This window comes from Canis lupus, chromosome 4 (assembly GCF_011100685.1).
Source record: "Canis lupus familiaris isolate Mischka breed German Shepherd chromosome 4, alternate assembly UU_Cfam_GSD_1.0, whole genome shotgun sequence".
Lineage (NCBI taxonomy): Eukaryota > Metazoa > Chordata > Mammalia > Carnivora > Canidae > Canis > Canis lupus.
Genome location: NC_049225.1, coordinates 72478300 through 72490724, shown reverse-complemented (window position 1 = coordinate 72490724; position 12425 = coordinate 72478300). Strand labels below are relative to the sequence as shown.

Sequence of the window (12425 nt, the reverse complement as noted above, 5' to 3'; positions counted from 1 at the left end):
TATGTCATTTGATCTATGATGTCTTTCTTAGTTTTAGGTCTTAATCTATAGATTTCTTCATCTGCCTTTTATTCTTTATAAATATTTTATGAAGAAACTGAGTCATTTGTCCTTGGGTTGTTAAGAAATAGTTGATTCTAAATAGAGAAATGACAGTTATTTTCTGGTTTGTAATCCTTTTTCTTACCTGAATTATGTCTCTCAAACTCCTATGTATTAATTCTTAAGACTGACAGGAGTGCCATTACAGAGAGAATGAAGTAAGGAAGTGGGTCCAGTTTTAAGAACGATGGTGATAAGCCTTTCATCCTTTGGATTTTAGTTGGCAAGTGCCAAGCAGGCAATTAGAGATGAAGAACTAAAGTAAGGAAACAAGCTTAAATACATAACAGAAGATGCCCTATGATTCAAGTTCCCATGTTAGTCAGAAATATTGCTATCCACCAGTAGCTTGAAATAAGTGGACAATAGGTTATGACTATTTTTTTATTATATAGTTTTTAGGCATTGCAGTTTTTGCTGAATGTAATGTTGTCTCTATGTATTGGCTTTTTTCAGTCCTTATTCTCCATCATTTAGAACTTTAGAAATTAAAAGTTATTTTCTGTTCCTTTGTCATATAGTTCTACTGTCTTCACCCTTTTTTTCTGCAAGAAATGACAGTGAAAGTTTGTCTTCATCATAACTTGCCTAGAATGGTAATTCAGGCCTAACCTTACTAGATTTACAGCATAACAGGAAAGAGTAATTATAATCTAAGTTTGTCATAAGACTTAAACCGATAATGGATCATAGTTTTCTTTAATTTTTTTTTAATTTTTATTTATTTATGATAGTCACAGAGAGAGAGGCAGAGGGAGAAGCAGGCTCCATGCACCGGGAGCCCGATGTGGGATTCGATCCCGAGTCTCCAGGATCACGCCCTGGGCCAAAGGCAGGCGCCAAACCGCTGCACCACCCAGGGATCCCTGGATCATAGTTTTAAAAAATATTTATAGAATCATTCAATATGAGGGGTCAGAGAAATTTAACCCAGCCATTCTTAACCACTTTGGAATTTATGAACCTCTTATAAGTATCTAATGAAAGCCTTGAAATCTCTACTTAGAAAACAACAGAACTGTGTAATTTCAAGGGATTCATGGTCACTCCCACCCCAGTTACATGTATGATCTGCCTTGGAAATCCATGAACTATAGGTTAAGAGAAATTGAAGCTCAAACAGGTGAATTGATATCTACAAGCTACAGTGGACTCGAACAATACAGGTTTTAACTGTGCAAGTCCACTTAATATGCAGATACCGTAACAATTTTCCTTATGATTTTCTTAAGATTTTTTTTCTCTAGCTTGATTGTAAGAATACAGTATATAATACGTATAACACAAAAACCTGTTAATTGACTATTAATGTTATCAGTAAGGTTTCTAGTCAACTGAAGGCTATTAGTAGCTAAGTTTTTGAGTCAAAAGTTCAACTGTGGGAGGGGTCAGTGTGTCTAACTCCTGAGTTCAAGGGCCACCTGTACATACCTACTTAGTACCAAGAGCCAAGAACAATTCTCAGGGTTTTTTGTTTGTTTTTTAAAGATTTTATTTATTCATGACAGACAGAGAGATAGAGAGAGGCAGAGACACAGGCAGAAGCAGGCTCCATGCAGGGAGCCTAACGTGGAACTTGATCCCGGGTCTCCAGAATCAGGCCCTGGGCTGAAGGTGGGCCCAAACCACTGTACCACCAGAGCTGCCCAATTCTCAGGGTTCTTAGCTCCCAGATCAGTTGCTCTTACAAGGAAGATTCATCTGGAAAGTCCTTATTCAGTCACCTGTAAGAACTGAATGTAGACAACTTAATGACTAAATGTGGATTTTTTTTTTTGTACCTTTCAAAAGATTGACTTTCTAGTTAAGATTTTTAGGTGCCTATCATCCTATTAGGTAAGTGTAGAAGGTAAAATTTGAGATTTTATGTGTTCTGTTTTTATTTTAATTAATTTACCCGGGCTGATGGAGAAGACTAAAACTTGGATTGGTGAAGAGTATTAACTTTGAATTCAGAACATGGTCTGAAGCCATGTGTTAATGAAATAAGTGTAATAGGAAGTTTGGCAAGTCAAATCACCTAGTATGTTATATAGGAGCTTCTTTTTTTTTAAGATTTTATTTATTTATTCATGAGAGACACACAGAGAGAGGCAGGAATAGAGGCAGAGGGAGAAGCAGGCTCCTCGAGGAGAGCCTGATGCGGGACTTGATGCCAAGATTCTGGAATCACACCCTGAGCTGAAGGCAGACACTCAACAGCTGAGCCACCCAGGCACCCCTATGGAAGCTTATTTAAAGAAACCCGTAATTGGGGCACCTGGCTGGCTCAGTCAGAAATTATAACATGTGACTCTTGATCTCAGGGTAATGAGTTTGAATGTCACATTGAGCACAAAGATTACTTTTTTAAAAAATCGAATTGTCTTTTGTGTCCATTTGGATCATCAGAATGTTTGGTTAAGCAGGGACATGAGGGATGGAATTCTGAAAGTGGAGACAGCACTTTATGGAAAAACTGGCTTGTGAGGAGTACAGTATCAGAAGATGAAGTTATAGAAAGTAAGCGAGCTAAGTATATACTTTCTAGAACTTAAATTTTAATGTGTAGGCATTGGAAACACTTTAAGCAAGGGATTAGTAAAAGCTCACTCTGGCTTCTACATAGAGGGTAGATTTGAGGGTGTCAAGAAAAGGATACTTATTAATGCAATCATCTCCGATGGTGAGAGCCTGAAGAGGATGATGATGGCAGTGTAGGGGTAAGGAGAAGATCAGAGAGACTGCAGATCTATTTAGGAAATAAAAATAGCAGGACCTGACAGTTAACTGACTGAGGTCAAAGAAGACAGAGGTGTTGCGGATAGCTATCAGGTTTCTCTACTTTCAATTTTTATGTTTAGACATGTTGGAAGTGAATATCTCTGGGATGTTCAGATGATATCGAAAAGGTGGGAACATGACACCTTTGGTGGGGAACTCTGGGCTGAGACTGCACTTGGGACTGCTCAGCATGGAAGCTGTTGAATGAGCAACATAGAGCCAAGGGAGGAACCTTGGAGACTACAGACATTTAAGGTGCAACAGGAGGTCGAGTTTGTGGAGGAGACAGAAGAAATGAGTAGAGGGGGATGGGAAGAATCCAGAAGTCAGCAGTTCAAGAATTTCAAGGACAGAGAAAGGAACATGTGAAATGCAGCAATAAGATCAAGACTGAAAAACTATTGATCCTGCCATCCAAAATGTAAAGGGCAACCTTTAGGGAAAGTAGTTTCAGAAAGAATGAGAGCAAAGCCAATTACTTTGAGAAATGAGTGGGAGTCTTGTCAGGGAGAATGGCCAGTCAGGAAAGAGAAGCAGACACTGAAATGCTGAGTAGTGAAGCTGGAGAGAGAAGCAGGTAATAGAGGCCTGACAGGCCTCACTCTAGTTTGGAGGGGCTTTAACTAGTTATAATGTACTCCAGGTTGTGATTCAGAAAGATCCCTCACTGGCTACATTGTGGGCAACTGTGATGCTGCCCAAATGCATGATGGTGTTATTTTTCTCCAGTAGGGCCAGCTGCTCAACAAAGAGGTGATTTGTCTCTGAGCCAGGATTGGGAACAGGGAGTGGAGGTGGGGGCATAACTCAGCTAGATTGAGAGAAAAGGGAAGCATCAAGGTTCAGAGGCCTCCATGAAGTGGAAAAGCAAGTATAATGGGAGTAGCAGAAATGAAATAATGGGGTGATAAAGTCAGAGGAAGGAATGTGTGAGATTTCTGAAGTAGGGTGGTTCTGGAAACGAGGTGTAAGGGTGCAACTGTAGGAATGGATTAGTAAAGAGGTGATGTTTGGCATTGGAGAGAGATCAAGAAATTACAGGCTCTATCCTTTCCTGCACTTAAAACATTGGATTCTTCTTTCCTATCCTACTAACAATTTCTCTTAGGGATCATTTGGTACTGACACTGGTTATTATTAGTTTCTACAAATTTAATCACTTGCCAAGTATTTGCTGGGTGCTTACTATGAGCAATGAACTGTGCTGGACCAGTGGCAAGGAGTTTGTGTTCCAGTGGGAGAGACGAGAAATGAGCCACAAAGTACACAATTATATAGTTATTAACAATTGAAGAGAGTGCTTGAGAGGAAAAGTAACAATACATGAGAGTATGTAGCACTGAAGTCTGGAGGGCTGGGGGAGATAAGATAGGCTTCCTTCAAGTGAAACTAATCCTCAAAGCCTGAATGAAATAGCTATAAAAGGTATTAACAGGTACCAAACAGTGTTGGTTGAACCACTAAGAAATGGGAAATAATTTTTAATTCCTCCCAGCAGTTCATCCCTTAGGGACATGATGGTTGAGGTATGAACTCTAAGAGGAAAAAATAGATGGAGGAAAGTGATGCAAGGAGAATATCAGATTGATGGCACCGCATATGCAAAGGTACTTTCTGAAGCTTCATGGTTCCCGGGGATGGCAGAGAGCAAGACAGAGTAGAATGAAGCTGATGACCTAGATGGGCTAAATTCATGCTTTTGTAGACCAGACCATGTTAAGGATGTCCTAAGAGCAATGGGAAACCACGAAAGAAATGAAGATGGGTGGGAGTAGAATAGGGATTTGCATTTGTGAAATCAGAGTTGCATTTCTAGATGCTCACTGGCTACAATTTATACAGTGATTGGAGGAGGCCATACGGTCCCTGTGAAAGATGGTGATAACTGGGTAGGGGTAGAGGTGGCAGGAGAAGTGGCCTCGTGTGTAATACTATTTAAGATGATGACCTGGGTCACATAGCTTTGGTTAGATACTGTTTAAGTTGTAATAAGGAGAGAATAGGTGTGAATTTCCTTAGTAAGATGCAGTGAGAAAAGCCTTCCTGGGTAGGTACCGCATAGAAGCAATGTGACTTACACAGGATTCATCTGGAGGACAGCCCAGGAGGAAGAACCACAATTTGAAGTGAGGAAAGGAATCAAAAGATGTGACATTATCCAAAAAGGAGAAAAGTAGCCTTGGTGGATTTCTGCATAGCTTGTAACTGTTCATTCAATCTTTAAAATCCAGCCTTTTATACAAAGTGATCCCAAGATAAACATTTTAATGAGACAGGCTTTTAATGCAATAATAGTTTCTATTGTTTACTGGTTTGATTTTTCTTTTTTTTTTTTTTTAAAGATTTTATTTATTTATTCATGAGAGACAGAGAGGAGAGAGAGAGGGAGAGAGAGAGGCAGAGGAAGAAGCAGGCTCCCTGCAGGGAGCCCGAAGTGGGACTGATCCAGAGTCTCCAGGGTCAGGCCCTGGGCTGAAGGCGGCGCTAAACTGCTGAGCCACCCGGGCTGCCCTGGTTTGATTTTTCTAATTAAATTTAAATAAATAATCCCTTGTTCATAAAGGCAACCAATTTGAACTTTTTTACTCTTTATGTAGTTATATTTCTAAAGAATGTACTATTACAATTTATTAATTCTGGACTATGTATTGTGACCTATTAACTTTTTTATGAAGGATAAGGACTTAGTTCTTATGCTCCTCCCGTCTCCTCCTAGTATGGATATCACTATATTTACTGAGCATTTATGTAATAGAAAACGATGTAAATATTGTTCAATCGGAGCCAGCATTTAGTGTACTAGATGAATGTTTTCTTTCTTGTGCACCCTTTAGTGAAAACGCTTTGCTTTTCACTCACAGAAGTTCCACGTAGTAACTGGTAATTCTTTTGGAGTGCTCTGTTGTATCATTGGAGTCTCCTCCCCACTCTTACTCCCAAACCCCAGCCCTGTTCCTCCACCAAGAAAGTCCTTCCTCTAGCTCTCTGTCCTAACGTCTTGCACCAGTATGGACTGATTTTCCAGGACTGCTGCAAAGGTGTTGTACCAGACTTTCCCTACCCCTCTTCTGATTGAATTCAGAACCTGTGTCTGGAATCCGTGCCTTCCTCCTTTCTGCCTAAAATGTTCCTTTGCTTGAGCATAGCCTGCCATAGCTTCCTAAGACTGAACACATAGAGACAAACTTGAGTTATTAATCGTTTGAGAATGTCTTTATTCTCACCTTATAATTGATAACTGGGTATAGAATTCTGAATTGAAAATTTTCCCTTTGAAATCACTCATTATAATCTCACCTGTGCTGTTGCTGTTAAAAGGGCTGATACCATACTGATCACTGTTCCTTTGTATACAACTTGTGTTTTCCCTCTAGAAGCTTTTAGGATATTTTGTGTATTTCCCATATTCTAAAATTTCACTATGATGTCCCTTAATGGAGGTCTTTAAAACTCATTTTGTTTTTTTGTTTTTTTTTTTTTTAAGATTTCATTTATTCATTCATGAAAGACACAGACAGAGAGGCAGAGACACAGGCAGAGGGAGAAGCAGGCTCCATGCAGGGAGCCCGATGCGGGACTTGATCCGAGGACTCCAGGATCATGCCCTGGGCCAAACCACTGAGCCACCAGGGCTGGCCCAAAACTCATTTTGTAGGGCACATATAGACTTTTAAATCATTTAATCTGTGTCCTTAGCCATGGAGAATTTTTATGATCTCTTCCCCTTTAGTTTCCTTTTTTTTTTTTAAGCTCAGTGTGGGGCTCAAACCCATGACACTGAGATAAAGAGTCACATGCTCTACTGACTGAGCCAGCCAGGCACCCTGCCGCCCCCCTTAAGTTTCTTTAGTGTCTCTGTAGTTTCTGTTAGGTAATCCTCCTGGGCTGATCTTCTCAGTTGTTGATGTTGTTCATTTGAGAGACAGAGTAGGTGGCAGAGGGGCGAGAGAATCTCACAGACTCAGGGCTCCATCTCATGATCCTGAGATCATGGCCCAAGCAGAAATCAAGAGTCCATCACCTAACTAACTGAGCCACCCAGGCTCCCCTTCTCAGTTATTTTTTGCCTGTTAGAGTTTGGGGGTGGGGGTGGAGGGTCTTTTGACTATCTTTGAGAGTTTTTCAACTTTATCTTTTAACTCTTCCATGAAATGTTTTATTTCAGTTGTATTTTAAATTTCAAAGAGTTTCTTCTTGTTCTTTGATTGTTCCTCTTGTACAGTAACTTATTCTTATTGTTGAATTCAATATCCCCTTATATCTGTCAGATTAAAAAGTAGATTTCTCATTTGGCATTTAGAGGCCTGAGCTCAAGTCACAGCCAATGCACCATATGTTCAGATTTAAGGAGGCTGATAAAATCACATTCCTCACCTTTCAAGTTCTGATTAGAATTATAAACTGGAGTCTGAAAGATAGAGGTAAAATTACGTTTTATTGTCAATAGAGCCAGAGTAGAGAACATATTGTAGCCTGGACCTGCAACTACAAGCAGGCTTGCTGTCATCTGCCCCAAATCTAGACCTTGAGATCCATCTGCCATGTGGATTTTGCAAGGTAAATAATCTACTCAGCCTACCAAAGGAGAAATTGCTGCCTGTCACTCCAAAGCACCACCAACAGGGGCAGAAATGAAAGTCACGAATACACCTTTTGAGTTTTTTTTTTTTTTTTAAGTTTGGTTTTAGTAATCTCTACACCCCACAAGGGTCTCAAACTCACGTCCCCAAGATCAATAGTCTAATGCTCTTCTGACTGAGGCAACTAGGTGCCTCACAAATATACTTGTATTTAAGATTTTATTTTTTTAAATGATCTCTACACCCAATGTGGGGCTTAAACTTAGAACCCCATGATCAAGAATTGCATGCTTCACTAACTAAGCCAGCCAGGCACCCCTTCATTTGGTTGGTTGGTTTTTTAAGATTTTTAAAAATTTATTCATGAGAGACAAAGAGAGAGGCAGAGTCATAGGCAGAGGGAGAAGCAGGCTCCCTGTAGGGAGCCTGATGTGGGACTTGATCCTGGGACTCCTGGATCACCCCCTGAGCCGAAGGCAGACACTCAACCGCTGAGCCACCCAGGCGTCCCCCCTTCACTTGGGTTTTAACTCATGTATTGCACTCATTTTAAACATGGGAATCAATTGATATTGAACTCATGACATTCACCAATCAAATAAAAATCCTCAACAGAAACTACGTATGGAAATGTAGGAATAGGGTTTCCTTTAGTCATTGAGTATTCCAATTTGTTTCAAAAAACAAATGTTTCTCTGGGTGCCTAGCTGGGTCAGTCTATAGAGCCCCACATTGGGTGTGGAGATTACACAAAAATAAATAAGACACATTTAGTTCCTATATGACCTGTTCTATTATTTTGCCCATTTAACTCGACCCTTCATGATGAAGACTTTCTCCATGTGTCTGGTGATACCTGACCTTTCAGGTTTTATTTTTTTAAAGATTTTATTTATTTATCATGAGAACACAGAGAGAGAGGCAGAGACACAGGCAGAGGGAGAAGAAGGCTCCATGCAGGAAGCCCGATGTGGGAATCGATCCTGGGACCCAGGGATCATGCCCTGAGCCAAAGGCAGATGCTCAACCGCTGAGCCACCCGGGCATCTCACCTTTCAGGTTTCAGAGCAAAGTACCAAAAGGTTTATTGAGGTTCTGAGTGTATAGGTAGGTGGATTTCACCTGGGGGAATCCTTTTCTGTAAAAGGCCAGGAAATAAGTATTTTAGTCTTTACAAATCATCACTGTCTCCAGGTTGCGAGTTCAAGCCCTGCATTGGGATCCACTCTGGGCATGGATCCTGCTTAAGAAATAGATGCCTTAATTTCCAAGAGCAGAGAGTAGGCCAGGCTTGATGATACCTGCTCTAAGGTGATCAGCTAGAAAGCTGGACTTCTGCCTAGGATCATGTTTTTAAAGACCCTATAGAGAAAATTTCCCTTCAGCTCAGCAACTCCTGTCACAGATCTTGGCCCCCCAGCCCACATATATAGGAAAAGGCTGGGCCATTCATTCCCAACTCACAAACCAACTTTACCTAACAGGAATTTTCCCTCTCACTTACTGCCCTGATCAAATACTTATATGGAAAGGAAAGCATTAGTTTCTACCAAGGGTCTCCTTCATTGCATAGGGCCACAGTCCAGATGCTGAACACAAATGGTCAGCGTACAGCAATGCTTACAGGAAAGTAGGGTTCTGGAGAGCTACCCAGTGTGACTTCTGAGCAATTGTCAAGTGCATTTTCTTTTTTCTCGTATGTCCTCAGCAAGGTCCAAGGTTTGATTTCTTAGAGAAAAGCTAGGCAACACATAAAGCAGAGTACCTAATAATTATTTGTTGACATATGGAAAATTGTATAAGCAATAACGGCTTGTCATTAGTCCAACATTTATCAGGTATGGACACTGACTGGAAACAATGGGTGCTGAAGTGAGAAAGTAGGAAAGTCTGAAATCATTTTTTTTTTTTTAATTTTTAAAGATTTGAGAGAGAAAGAGCACACAGGCAGGAGAGGGAAGGAGGAGCAGAGGGCAAAGCACGCTCCCCAGTGAGCAGGGAGCCCAATGTGGAGCTCAGTCCCAGGACCCCAGGATCATGACCTGAGCCGAAGGCAGATGCTTAACTGAGCCACCCAGGGAACCTTAAATTCAGTGTTTTAAATCCAGGTTCAAGTATGTAGCTTCTTGGCAGAAGCCTTGAGCTTCCTTTGCTGGTGCATCCCAAGTTCACCCAGAATCCTTTGGTTCAGTGATAACACCATGTTAACTGCGGTATAACATTTTTTTTAATTTTTTAAAATATTTTTTAAAGATTTTATTTATTCATGAGAGACACACAGAGAGAGAGAGAGAAAGAGAGGCAGAGATACAGGCAGAGGAAGAAGCAGGCTCCATGCAGGGAGCCCCACGTGGGACCTGATCCCGGGTCTCCAGGATCATGCCCTGAGTTGAAGGTGGCGCTAAACCTCTGAGCCCCCAGGGCTGCCCTTCTTTCTTTTCTTAAAAAAAGAATTTTTTAATTTATTCATCCATGAGAGACACACAAAGAGAGGCAGAGACACAGGCAGAGGGGGAAGCAGGCTCCCTCCGGGGAGCCCGATGCGGGACTCGATCCCAGGATCACGACCTGAGCTGAAGGCAGATGCTCAACCACTGAGCCACCCAGGCGTCCCTGTAATAACATTTTCTGATAAAATGTGAACAAAGTTAAGATTCAGTTTTGAGAAACTGGGAACAGTTTTGATAACTAGAGATATTTCCCAAGTATGATGTTTAAAATCCATATATGGAAAGTGCTTCCCTTTAATCCACGTATGGAGGGCATGAAGTCTAGACCCTTCCTCAGAAGGATCTAAAACACTTCTTTGGATGATTCCTCTGTGTTTAGATATACTAAGCAAAGTCATCATATTGCAGGGTTGTTTTTTTTTAAGATTTTATTTATTCATTCATGAGAGACACAGGCTTGATCCCGGGACTCCAGGATCACACCCTGGGCTGAAGGCGGCCCTAAACCGCTGGGCCACCAGGGCTGCCCCATATTGCAGTTTTTTTTTTTAAGGCTGAGGATGTACTCAAGCTAGGGGGTGAGACTCCCTATGGTTATCAGTCCTCTGCTGATATTCTCTGTCCTGTTCATCCTTCATTTTCAGGTTTACTGTGTGGATCTTCCCTAAGAGAAGACTTCTCCTTCCACCTATGACAGAGGAACTGCTACCTGACTAGTCTACCTGTCTCAACCACAAAGCTGGGCAAAATTATGTGTGAGGACACTGCTGTTAGACATTAGACACCATGCAGCACAAAACAGTGATCCTAGAGAGAAGGGATACTCATGAGGTAAGTCTCCAAATGCCTCACTGTTTACTTAAGGACAGGATTCTGATGACTCCAACATAATGAGCTAGAGTCTAAGCACATCACTGTGATCCTACTAAGCTGAAGAGGCAGAGAGCAGAGGTTAGAGTGGTAACAGTGGCTGGAACCTACAGGGCAAGGCAACAGAGAAGGAAGCTGCACAGAGAGGATCCCCAGAGGCCTGTGTGTGGATGAGGGGGAGCTGCTCGTATTGGTAAGGAGTACTGAGGAGACCCAGCAAGTAGTTACTACAAGGTTGAGAGCCAGCAGACACAGCAGAGGTTGAGCCCTGCCGGGGCTCCTCCTAGCACCTCCTCAATCCTCCAGGCATCCAGGCTCGACACCAGAAGGACCCATCTTAGAAGTGAAGATCTTGCCCTAAAGTAAGGGCTACAAAAAATACGCTTCAATAATGAGGGTAAAAAAATATACAGTTTCATCAATGAAACCTGAAAGCATTAGTTGCCTGAAGATCTCTATTATATATAAGAAATGCTAATGAAGGCAGCCCAGGTGGCTCAGGGGTTTAGCGCTGCCTTCAGCCCAGGGCCTGATCCTGGAGACCCAGGATCGAGTCCCACATCAGGCTCCCTGCATGGAGCCTGCTTCTCCCTCTGCCTGTGTCTCTGCCTCTCTTTCTCTCTGTCTCTCATGAATGAATGAATGAATGAATGAATGAATGAATAAATAAAATCTTTAAAAAAAGAAAAAGAAATGCTAATGATCTTCAGGCTGAAGGGAAATACTAGATAGACATCTGAAACTACAGGAAGACATGAAAAAGCACTGGAAATGATGCTTGCCTTAAAAGACAACTGAATGTTTAAATCAGAACAGGAGCAGGCAGGTAAAAGGGATTATACTATTTGTAAAAACCCCTTTGTTTCTGAAGTCGTGTTTAATGTCGAGTTGGTAAGTGAAGGGTGCACGTTGTTAGCCCTAACGCAGCAGCTCTCAAACTTCGTGTTCTGTTTATACTCAAAAATTATTGAGGGTCCTAAAGAGCTTTTGTTTATGTGTGGATATATCTGTGAATATGTATCATGTTAGAAATTAAAACTGAGAAAAATCTTAAATATTTTTAATTACAATGACCCACTCAATGTTTAATTTTTGAGAGAGAGAGAGAACACACATGCACAAGCAGGAGCAGAGGGAGAGGGCGACAGAGAATCTTAAGCAGGCTCCATGCCCAATGCAGAGCCGAACGTGGGGTTCAATCTCAGGACCCTGAGATTGTGACCTGAGCTGAAGCAAGAGTCAGACGCTTAATTGACTGAAACACCCAAGTGCCCTCCACCCCACCCTGTTCAATGTTTATAACACATTTTTACAAAAGTAACTCTTTTCCAAAATAAAACTAGAAGAGTGGCTTTGTTTTGTAATTTTACAGATCTCTTTAAAGTATGGCCTTAATGGAAGACAGCCAAATTCTCATACCTGCTTCTGCACTCAGCCTGTTACAGGATGTTGTTCTGGTTGAAGTACATGAAAACAATATGGCCCCACACAGGTATGTGGTTGGAAAAGGAGGTATATTTAATAGCCTTTTCAGACAATATTATTCTTTGATACTACACCAAAAATTGACGAGTGATTTTTTCAAAAAGATGAGTTTTTTCTCATAAAAATTATCTCCCAAATTATGATACTGGGACAACACCAGAAACTACCCAGGTCC

The 12425-nt window shown here is 41.3% G+C and overlaps 1 long non-coding RNA gene across 1 annotated transcript; it reads left to right on the top strand.

Moving 5' to 3' along the window:
* The first annotated feature begins 2345 nt into the window (after positions 1-2345).
* Positions 2346-12270, top strand: LOC111095637. The gene is made up of 3 exons (XR_005358570.1): positions 2346-2604; positions 10540-10726; positions 12138-12270. It is a non-coding gene; the product is annotated as an uncharacterized LOC111095637 (long non-coding RNA).
* The last annotated feature ends 155 nt before the right edge of the window (positions 12271-12425 follow it).